Genomic DNA, 12,146 nt, shown 5'->3' on the forward strand with positions numbered 1-12,146 from the left:
TTTTTGTCACATTTTGGACAACATATTAATCTATGACAATTTTGGTACGTTTTGGACGACATACAAAACTATGACATTTCAGTGAATTTTGGACGACATTCTAAATATCAGGAATATCAGGAACGTCAGGAACATCGCTTCGGAACATATAGTACAACCTGGACTTTTTGGTATGAGGACAAAAAATCCATTTTGGTATATCACAAAATGTCAGGCATTTGGTGGTTGAAAATTTGTATTTGATGACTGTGCAGTTGACACAGGTACATATCCTCTGAGCTGGTTTTTTGATGCACAACATCATTCAAGATTGTTAAATAAATAAACAATGACACAGTGATCAGTTCAACAACTCCTGCATGTTTGATTGCAACATGACTGTGTCAGAATCTCTTTTACCTCTGGTGTCATTATTCACAGAGTTGTTGGAACAAGGAAAATAAGCCCCCTCCCCATCCATTGTGTGTGTGGGTATGTGTCACTGTGTGGTGGATACTTGTCATGCTCTCTGCATGGTACCAGTGACAAATCTGTTCTAAGACCGCCGCCATGTGCTGGGAACAATTCCAGCACCGCCTTCTTTCCATCAACACATTCCTCTGAATAGTGTGAGGTAACTGCCCCCCTGCTGCTGTCACAGATGAAATACTGAATCTTACATGCAGTGGTACAGGTAGATAGCTAGATATCACCTGCATGCATTACATACAGCTGATATCAACCTGTATGTAATGCCGTAGCAACTTCTATTAGATGATTATTATTTACTCTTCTCAGAATTTGATTCTGTCTCTGTCAGCTTCAGTTTCTTACATTTTATAAAAAGGCATTTGTTTTTCATCCATAACTGTTTAAGAATAAATATTGAGGGATTAATCATCATTTCCTTCCTAATTCTTATGATTAATGCAGGGAAAAACCGGTGGTTATTTCTGTGTAATAATCGACTCAATCAGATTCTGCTTAAGGTGCATTTTGGCGCAGACCTGTGCCGAGGCTGAAACACTTTGTCATCTGCATTTTTACATACCAACACCAGAAATGTTTATGAATAGAACTCTGACAGAAAGTTGCTAAAAGAATGATAGAGAAATGTATACATATAACAATACATCTACTGCATTTGTTAATAACATTTCTAACAACCAAACTTTTTTGCGTTATTTATTTTGAAATGAATAATCAATCAGTTCCATATGACTCAAATAAAACCTTTCAAAATTGCCGGCAGAGAACAAACAAATACACTTCCAAAAGGATTATGTATGAAATTAATTTACAAAGACGAACGCTAAGCACATTTTCAATTAGTTTTTGTTAGTTTTAGTTAGTGCTGTCAAAAAACAGATAGACATCTAATGGTGGCACTTTGCATTATGTACACAGTAACCATGGATTTACAGTTTAAACAGTTTAAATTAGATTTGTCCTTGTCAAGCAAAAGTGATTCGGGTTGTGTAACATGTAGGAGGGAAGTGAATAATGGCTTCATTTTGTGCCGACATGTTTTTCCAGCAGCCTGAACGGACAAACAGGCCGCAGCATTGCATTTGTGCTTTGAAGCTATGGCTTCCTTCACATGGCAGAAAATGGCGGAGAGAATGGGATAGTGGACAGAGTTATTAGCATGCAGACGCCACCATATCTGTATGCCTGGGAAAGGGAGAGGTCAGTGGAGAGACCTCGATTTATTGCAGTCTACAGTCTCACCATTAGATGTCACTAATTTGTACACTCTTAAAATTACAGACACAAAACTATGAGTTTACAGGGAAATCATATAACACTGACATTTTGCCCTGCACCTTATCTCATCTGTGTGTCAGCATTACTCAGGCTGCCAGGCAAAAAATCTTGTCTGTCTGGAGTCGGTTGCATAGTCCCACCCGACTCTTGTTTCCATGCCAACCAGCTGTTAGCTCATATCCCTCAGCTTGCCCTCGTACACCTCTCTTAAAAGATCTGCACATCTGATCTGAAAGAGGATTTGCTCAGGATAGAGTCTAACAAGGGCCACCATTGCATACGTGCTGTGACATTTACTGAAATTCAGCCCATCTTGTCATGGATTTTGAAAATGACAGCTGACCTTTTTAAATCAGCTGATCAGCTGATATTTACGTAATGTAGGATTTCCAAGTCATGAAGTAGTACACATGCAGAAACAAGGATGGGAGATGAATCTGCCTATATCTCAGGTGCTTGTTCATTGATGGTTTTTCTCATAGCCTCTCTCTACAGTATAATATTGTAAGATTTCTGCCATATGATGTGAAGTGCCTTGAGATAACATATGTTGTGATTTGTGACAGTAGTCAAGATCTTGCAGTTGACACAGGTACATATTGTCTGAGCTGGTGTTTTGCAGCAATAAGGACCTTAGATGCACAACATAATTCAAGTATGCACAACAAATTCATGGAACTGCACTTATTATTGCATAATAGCAGCCCAACTCAACTTTAGAGATAATGTAGGAGCAGGAAGGATTATGTACAACAAAGATGTTAATTGAAATCTAGTTATAAATTAGAATCTAATCATAATGTGAAATACTATACTAAAATACTAAATGTGCGTGCCTTTGTAGCTCCACTGTGACCTGTAGGCTGTAATGCACATATGTAAATGATCAATTTAGGCATAATGTTGTTGAAATTGCACTTAATTTTTCTCAAGAAATGTTATGTTTTGTAATAAGATACTTCATTAACTGTAAAACAAAGGAAAACAAATTCAGAGTTCTCGTTGTTTATTGCTTATTATGCTATTATTTCACTGAAATTGTGTTGTATGTGGCCCCTGAACTGAAATGAAACAATAAGTTTGTGTAACTATTGTTGCCATGAAGGCAATGATGGTGTGCACTGGTCATTCGTCATACAAACCATATTGTAAGGATATATTGTACTTATCTGTCTAATGAACTAATGAGCCATTAGAAAGTGAGAAACATGAGCTGTAGTCTGAGTTTATTGATTTTCATTTTGAACTGTTTCAGTGTCTGCAAAGCAATGATGTTCAGTCAGGGCAGGCAGAGGAAACAGTGTCTTACCAAACCTAAAGATGCATTTTATTAGTTGTTTTTACTGATTAATTATTCACTGTAATCAATCATACATGTATAAATTGTTTGTTTGCTTTATCATACATGTATTTCTTTCTTTGTCTTTTTTCACATGTTCACACTTTTTCTAGCATGCTAATAGTCCTGGCTGCTTAATGATACCTGTGCATCTGCTGCCAAACAGTGATTTGGTGAGGACAGTGTCAGCAACAACACACACACACACACACACCGATTCACTGCCATGTTATAGATTCTGCTGATCATGGTGCTTTTATAACATTATTACATTATAGCCTTCATAATGAGAGTATAGTGTTATGGTATGGGCTTAGAGTGCTTTCTGCTGTGTAGTTGTGGTGGGTTGTTTTTTGTTTTTGTATTTTTTCCCCCTGTTTGTTTTGCTCCTCCTCCTCACCTGTGTCTCATCTCCTCATCCGCAGCTGCTTATAAACCCTGGTCTTTCTTCCACTCAGTGCCAGTGTTCTTGGTCACACGTCAGCAAATCTTCTAGTGACATTCAGTATTGTTTAATAGTGACATAGTTTTCTTGAGCTATCCTTCTATCCTTGAGCTCAGTTAAAAAGGCAATCACACACATGTTATGTAAAGTTGTTGTTCTTTGAAATGTTGCTTTGTTTGAAATGTACATTTTCAGTGGTCCTACATCTCTCTCTGCCTCTGCTTATGAGCCAAAACACCCTGCAAAGGAAGATCATTAGCACTGCTCACAGTCAAGTCACTCTGTTGAACGTTAGAGAGGGTGGCTTAAAATAAAGACATGTGCCTCCAAGCTTAGCTTATCATCATCATCATCCAAAAAATAAAAAAATAACGAAACCACTGCAACTGCCATTTCACCACCCATGCACCGCTTAATCTGAACGAGACCTTCAAATCTTGTACAACTTCACTTGGGTCAACATGTAATCAGCTCAATCAACAAAACCACCTGTGCCATCACTTCAGGCTTGTTATTGGGGGTGAGAGGTGGACAGACAAGGGGAAGGGAAGGCAGAACAGAAGAGAAAGGAGCAGAGAGAGAGAGAGAGAGAGAAGCACCAACAACAGTACAGGTTGGACAAAACAACATAATACAATAGCTAAAACAATAATACCAACCTCTTTTTTACTTTATTCTCTTCCACAGCCAGTTTCACAGTGAAAGCAGTGGGTGTATGTGGGATTTTTGAAACCGCAGGTGAAGCTGCTGAAAAAGGCGATTAACACCATTCTCAATGCCAGTTGTTCTGCCCTGTGGTGTTTATTTTCACCTCTGCATCACCCATGCATGAATTGTGACACAACAGACGTGCCAGCAACAGAACAAGACAGGGGATAGGGGTTGGGGAAGAAAAGAAACAAGTGATAATTACAGTGGTAACTCTGGTCTCTGTTTAAATCGATCATTTAAATGGTCCTATTGATAGAGAACAAATCCTCCAAATGAATGGACAATTATTCTGTTTGTGCACATGTAAATTCTTCCTGCACAGATCATATAGACTGTATGAAAAACAATAAAGACAATAAAGCATGCATGAGAGCTAAGGTGACGCTAACTATTATTATTTAAGTAAATACATTTTTGTTATTTGGTTCATTTTCTACACACTCAAATTCGCAGTCTTTCTGATTTTCCTCCAGGTACAACCAGAGAAAGCTGGCTCTAGGGCATGGCTATGGTGTGATCGCCAATGGATGACCTGCTCTTCTCTACCCTCTCATTCAAATATCGTCTGGTTTCAAAGGACCAGTATTCACGTCACCCCCTCAGAGATCAGCTCCACCTCTGTTAGTGTCACATTTGTGTTAGTGTGTCAAGCTCACCGAACAAATGGAGAATGACTTCTTTTCGTTTTCTTGATTTAATACTTGTGGTTGTGACAAAGCAGAGGGAGAGGGGGCTATGGGTAAACAATAGCTCCTCCGGAATCCAAGCTGACCACAGTTGCAGTCCTCCTCAAAACAGAAAGATATAACCCGACAAATTCACCTTTCAAGCCCAAAGAGTGGTTTTCTTTCAGCAAGCAAAAGATATAGATTTAAACACTTGCATAATTAAATGCTGACAGTATCACATGCTAACAATAGTTCACTACAAGTCAACACAGCAAATACCACAGTGCAGTTCCCTTTTTTGAACTGCAAGGAGGTCGTGACACTCTGCCCCCCAGGAACTCATGACTGAAACTTGGGTGGCATTGCCTGCCAGGTTTAATTAAGAAATGAACCTTTTCTTATCTGTTTCCTGCTGGCTTGTAGCTCCTGCAGTGATGTGCAAAACACACATTAAAGAAAATCAGGAGGAGGGATTGGAATTGTGACGAGAGTAAAGACACAAGAGTGTAAAAGGAGTGATAATAAATGAGTGGAGACAGCAAAGCAGAAAACAGAGACAAAAGAAGGAGAAGAAAAGAAATAGTGACGTGGCAAGAAAAGGAGATGAAAATGGGAGCAGGCCATTGGTGAAGGAGCAAGAAAAGGGGAGAGTCAGATACCGAAGTTAAGCGCGAGAACACTAAGGGATGTATACAGATAAGAACACGGAGGCAGAGCCGTGAAGTGACATGAGATTTAATGAGACAGTGGAGAAGACAAGAGTGGGAAAAGATAATGGATACAGCAAGTAGTTCATGTCGTACTTTTCCAAACAAATGTATTAGGTGCTTTTCAACACAAAAGGGAAAATAAAGCTATTTAAAAATGTCAAGCAATGCAAAAGAAGCCATATACTAACAAGCACACCATTCACCTGGGGACCTGTGCTTATTTAGTAATCCGGAAAAGGAAGTGAATGTGAAGAATCATAAAATGAAGAGAGAATCATTGACAAAGCAAATATGGAAAGGCAAATTAAGTATTCAAGGATTAAAGAGTAGAAATGTGTTTTAGTTGGGGTGGGGGGGGAATCACATACTGCACTGTAACATTATGATACATTATTATCTGGAGTAACATTGATGTCTTTGATTGTCTTTACACACTCACATTCTTGGCATTAGATTTTGTTTCAGCACAAAGGCTGACCAAGGTCAAACCTTTTTTTTTTTTTGATGAGCAGAAGAGAACACAGTGAACCCACATTATTCTGATAGTGAATGCATAATGACCAAGAAAGGAGAGAAACTTGAGTAGCAGGGGCAAGAGAACCAGTCAAGCAAAGTGAACCAACAGCCATGAGCTAAAGTGGAGCCATGATCAGGGATCAACACATTCCTGAGGGCACGAGTTTATCCCTGACAGAGAGTGTAAGAGAGAGAGGGAGAATGCGGGCGATTGACCAAATGGTGAGGTGTGAAGAAAACAACACGGATAAGGCAGAAAGAAAGAGAGAGAGAAGACGAGGGTGTCCTTGTGAGAGACCCAAGATTTATTTGTAAAATTTGAACGCGAGAGACGGATCACTGTTGGATTGTCTTAAAGAGAGATAGAGAGAGAATGCGTAGTATCCCCCCCCAAGTTAAAAAAGATTTTAAGGCTGTTAAGGAGAAAGAAATAAGTGACTTAGAGTGTTTAATAAGCGAATTGCAGAACAGGAGCTTAGCCAACTGGATAATGTTTCACTAAGGAGACGCTGATTAGTCTCTGTGCTAAGTCCCCAACCAGCCACATGGCAATAATGAGTTCTTTTGTTAAGTAACACGTGGAAGGGGGTCACAGATACACTGACTATACACATCTTCAAATTAAACTTGAATTGGTAATAATATCACAATTCAAAGAATTCCTTTTAAATATTGGAAATATTGGAGGATTTGAGCTTGTTTCGTTACAACTTGAAAATATAGAGAGCGGTCCAAATGTGCAGGGACACTTTGCACGTGATACTGAACATAATTGTGGAGAAGCTATTAAATCATTTAGTAGTATCAAAAGACTGCCGGGTCATTTATAAAAGTAATTACAAAAAGGAAGACATTGGAAAGAAGGTAGAGACTTAGTTCAACAGGCAATAACTTTCAGGACTTAATTAGCAGAAGTTCAGTTTTCCTTTGTAACAAGATGTGACCTAGAGCCCTATACGAACAGAATTAGTTTACATGGGGAGGTGAAGTAATGCAACTTAACTTATAAGGAATCTCAGTAATCTCAGTACCACAATTAATTGGGTTAAATCTCTCCCTCTGTCCTAGGGGCCCTTTACTGGGCCCAGTAGCAGAGCCGCCGCTACGACCAGCTCCCCCCAGACACGATATTATGTTGTGTCACCCTACCCAATAACCTGAGGCACCCAGTGCAGGAGGGCCCAATGCAGGGGGGCAAGGGGGGCAACCACTCCCTGCAAACAACTTCACCCCAACTTCCCAGACACCAAGTGGTGCTCGTTTTAAGCACCGCCGTCACCTCCCTTTGTCATGTGCGTACTGCGCTGCTTCTTGCCATCACAAGGGCCGACACTCATCAACACAGCACCTCGATCCATGCTTGAAAATCAGCGGAAAACTACTTGTAAACAGGAGATGACAGTATATTTTACATTTCGCTCAGGGTCAGTATTACCTGGGGTAATTTTTCTGGACCTTTTCACCCCAGGAAAAAGTTGCCATAATCTTTACAAACATCGTCGAGTAATGATTACTGACATGGCACATTCGGACGGGACTAAAATCAAGCTCTGGTAATAATTACTTTACTCCACCTCCTCATGTAAAACTAATCCCGTCTGAATAGGGCTAAAGAGTAACGAGCCACAGCGCAATACGTCGAGCAATGTGTGAGCATTCACATAGCTGATCAATAAATCTGAACAATATTTGCATGCAAGGTCATTCAAGGCCAATGTTTTTAAGTCATCACAAACCTTGGCTGGAGTAATGGTAGTAATAGCATTATTGGCATTTTATATGTAATCAGAAACTTAACATGGCACCTACATCAATGAGTAGAACTCACCCCACAACAAAGTCGCATTTAAATCATCACGGTCCACAAATCTTAGTGAGTCATTTGGCAGTTATGCCCCCAAATAGGAGTTGTGTCCCTTTGCATCTGGATGAGGCCAAGGACTTTTGTCTACTAACTATTCTCTGTTTGTAGGCACACTACACAAAGTGTTCCCAAAAGATAACTTTATTATATGGAACACACGGCTCACAGGTTCACAATACACATCAATGTCTGTGGATTAAATGAGGAGTGTTTTATACATGGACACAGAAACAGACTCTCCCAAAATGCCCTGCAAAATAAAGCCCCTGTCATGGCAACAGATCGACTTTCCGTCTCACACTCAGCAGTGATGATTATTTCCATGGCAACATTATCAAAAGTTGCATGGCAACAATCATAATCATGCCAGCAATGTCTCAATAGTAATGCCTTCCCTATCCTTTTATATATCATCTCCATTCTGTGCAGAGACAGCATTAATACCAGGGGATCAACATTGCATGTCTCACATCTTTGTCTCTGTTATTGCATCTGTGCATTTATAAACATAAAGACGCAATAATGAAAAAAGGTAAATACGTACCTGGTAACTATGGTAAAAACTATGCTGTTGATGTAATATGAAAAGCAGCTCATTTGTGTATTTGTATGGGAGTGAACAGCAACTCAGTAAAATCCAAAACGAAGAATGAAGCCATATTTTTTGACAAACTGAAATCAAATTTCCAATACAAAATAGAGAAACCTTTTGAACTTCAGGTTCAAGTTCAAATGTGCAGTCGAAAGTAGATCATAAAACAAACTGCTGCAGCTGTATCTTGACAAACAGGACATCCTGCCCATTTTTGTTTGATCAATCATAAAACCTCCTCTGTCAGAGTTGCACTTCTTTCCAAACTTTTACTTTCCAACAGTGCAGGTGTGGTCACTTCAAGCCTCTTTGTGGTGTGTGTTCATTTATAGAATACTGTGAAAATATTTGCAACCAGAAATTGTAATTTGACGGACCATCAAAATAATATTGGAGACATTATTTGAAGGTTGAACTCCTTATTCAAGTTATTAAGCTTCCAGCGCCACTTGTATATTTGAAGGACCTTTTTTTTTTGCTCAGAAACTAAGAGGCCCCCATTGCCTGCAGTATAGGAAGTGGTGCATTTATTTCAGTTTAATCCTCTCCCTAGCCAGCTGGGGCAGTCAGATGACAGGCGCTAATCTTTGGACTGCCTGTTTACTAATATGGGATTAAAACCAATCATGCCTCCATTGCATAGCAGGGTCTAGATCCAACATGTGGGCAGAGTGGAGATGACGACACTGATGAACTGCAACATCAGATGAAGAATAGTGTCATGTCTTCTTCTGACGATTTCAATTGGCAGCCCCTGGAAGTGACAGCAACAACTGGGTGAGCATGTGTGTGTATATGTATAAATATACATATATATATATACATATATATATATATATATATACATATATATATATATACACCACAGCCAAAGCAGCAAAACATTCTCCTGACTGAACTTATGCGATGATAGATTTTGGTACAGGTAGCAAAGCATCACAGACTTTAGTTTCCTGGTAGCAAAGACTGTCTAACAGCAGATAAAAGTGATGAACATTCTCTTATACGTAAACACAAGCATAGGTTTTATTAGGTGAGGCTTTTGTTTAGTAGCTTCCATGTGTTCTCACTGTCAGCTGTTTTCAGTGAGAGCGAACGTCCTTGTTCATGCTGGATCCATGTGACGGCCACGTGTATGAGGATGTCAGCGCTGACTATGGGTCATGATCTTATGCAGGCACACTTCTAAAACGTCAACTATCCTTTTGAGAAAGTAAGATGCTTTTGAAATACGGTGGCATTGAGTTGAAGGCGCCCTCTCCCCCTCTTTCCCATGCTGCTGTCTGTATCATCAGTCCTTTGTTTTTGCTTAGGGTTAAAACACGAGTCATGCTTTCATTTTCTTTTCACTCTCTCAAATTCCTCAATGAGTTTACGTCAATATACCAAGAAACAAATCTGTCTGCAGGCAGAAATGTAAACACATCTAGATGCTATCACCAGCGAAAATGAAGTGGGAACAACTACTGATTACACTGTCGGACAAGCAACACAGCCCTGGGTTTATTCTTTGACTATCAGCACGTTTTCAGGAAGAATGGTATTTAGATGTTTGTCATTTTTCCTGTCACGTGACCACGCATCCAACATTACTGGCAGTGGCTGTAGAAACACAACAGCACCCTTCATGGTGTTTCAGACTGCAATCGGCACAGTGAGCTTCATTGTGGCTGCAGACTGAAAGAAAGAAAATGATTTCACGTTGCTGTACACAGTTAGAATGAATCATGCCTTACGTCTAATGTTTTCCTGTCATGCATAGCTTTTGAACATTAATTATTTGTAAGACCAATGAAACAAATGGCCAGGATTGTTAATAACCAAAGACTGCTGGCTTACTCCACCACTATGCATATCATTATGCAACCTGTCCCACAAAATAAGCCTCCGTAGTCTCTCCCAGACATATCATCACAGGGATGTCATTCATACATATTTGAGACAAAACTCCTACCTGGAAGTAGAAGGGTCACTGGTGGTGTGTAAACAAGCGAGTGTGTTATCATTCAAGCAGCAGACCACTGTTGGAAACCCGGTCAAGGCTAAGCATTGCAATCATCACAGTGTGTTTTAAGGCCATTATGAGGACATCCAACGTGCTTGACTGCAGCATTCTGCAGCACCCAATACCCAATCACATGCCTTTTGTGCCTAAATAAAATGCTTTACAATAAAATAAATACAATTAATAATAAAAGAGACAGAAAAATACAATGGATAAAAACATAGACACAAGAACACATAGATTTAAAGTCGTAAAAACCCTTGTCTAACTAAAAGCCTGCTTGAATAAAAGAGTCTTTCGCTGCTCTTTTTAAAAAGAATCATAATCTAAACAACTGACTGGGAGCCACTGGCTGAAAAGCTCAATCCTCTCTGGTCTTAAAGCTTGTGTGGGGGACATCTAACTGAAGACCTAAGGGTGCGGGGCGGGTGTGTGAGGCAGGGTCAGGTCGGAGGTTTTCCATGAAAAGCTCTAAAAGTCAGAACCAGGATTTTAAAACGTCCTCTAAAATGAACGGGTAGTAACTAGTGAAGTGACGCTACAACTGGTGCGATACCCTGGGATCCGCTCAGAAGAACTGGTGGAAGTGACCAGGTAGAAGAGTGGCTGCACGTCTCTGCTTAGACTGCTGCCCCCGCAAACCAGACCATAATAAGCCGGATAAGCGGCTGAAGATGAGATGAGTTGTTTGGATTCAAAACCCCTTGTTAAGGAGCCTGTGAATCTAAGTTGGGTAATATTTGACGTGGAAGGGAATGTAAGAAATATCCACATTAGCATTTCAATTCTAAAATGAAGTTAAATAACTGATCTATTTCAGATTCTGTTGATTGTTTATTGATCAGCAACTGAGTGCACAACTACATTGAACTGACAAAAATCTGAACTTCTTTATAGCTGATTATCTTTACAACACATTTGAAACCTGTTTGCAGTTCTGTTGTGACAGACAGTGGAGGTGTGACAGTCCCCCCCAGTCAAGGGCAGGAGATAAGATGTGGCTATAAAGGATTTTTGGGGGGGCATAGGTTAATGCTCGCTGTCAACAAGTGGTCACTCCGTTTTTATCTCTATCCATTTTATTAGTGGAGAGCACATACCTCCATCAAGGCCAGACAGCCCCTTGAAATTCACTCAAGCCAACTCCTGGATCCTTCACTGACATGTACCACAATTCACCACATTCTTATCTGAGCCATAACCCATCCCCTGAAAGAGTTTCACAAAAAAAACATTAAGTGTTTTGTTTCATAATCATTTTAACAAACATATAGACGGACAGATGCAGGTGAAAACATAACCTCTCACTAAGCTTTCAGGGGCATAAACATGGAACTCAATAAACACTAAAACTCAAGAATCAAATATCTGGAACACAAGTTTATCAATGTTTAACTAAAGCCTGATTTGTTTAGGCTTCGGTTAAACAGGGGAAAGTCATTGTAGAAAATAGGCTGTGTCCCTGTTAAGGCCCTGGTATACTTCCAAACACATGACCCTGGTATACTTGTGTGTCAGGGTCCTGTAGTATCTCACTTCACCATCAGGTG

This window comes from Solea senegalensis, linkage group LG4 (assembly GCF_019176455.1).
Source record: "Solea senegalensis isolate Sse05_10M linkage group LG4, IFAPA_SoseM_1, whole genome shotgun sequence".
Taxonomy (NCBI): Eukaryota; Metazoa; Chordata; class Actinopteri; order Pleuronectiformes; family Soleidae; genus Solea; species Solea senegalensis.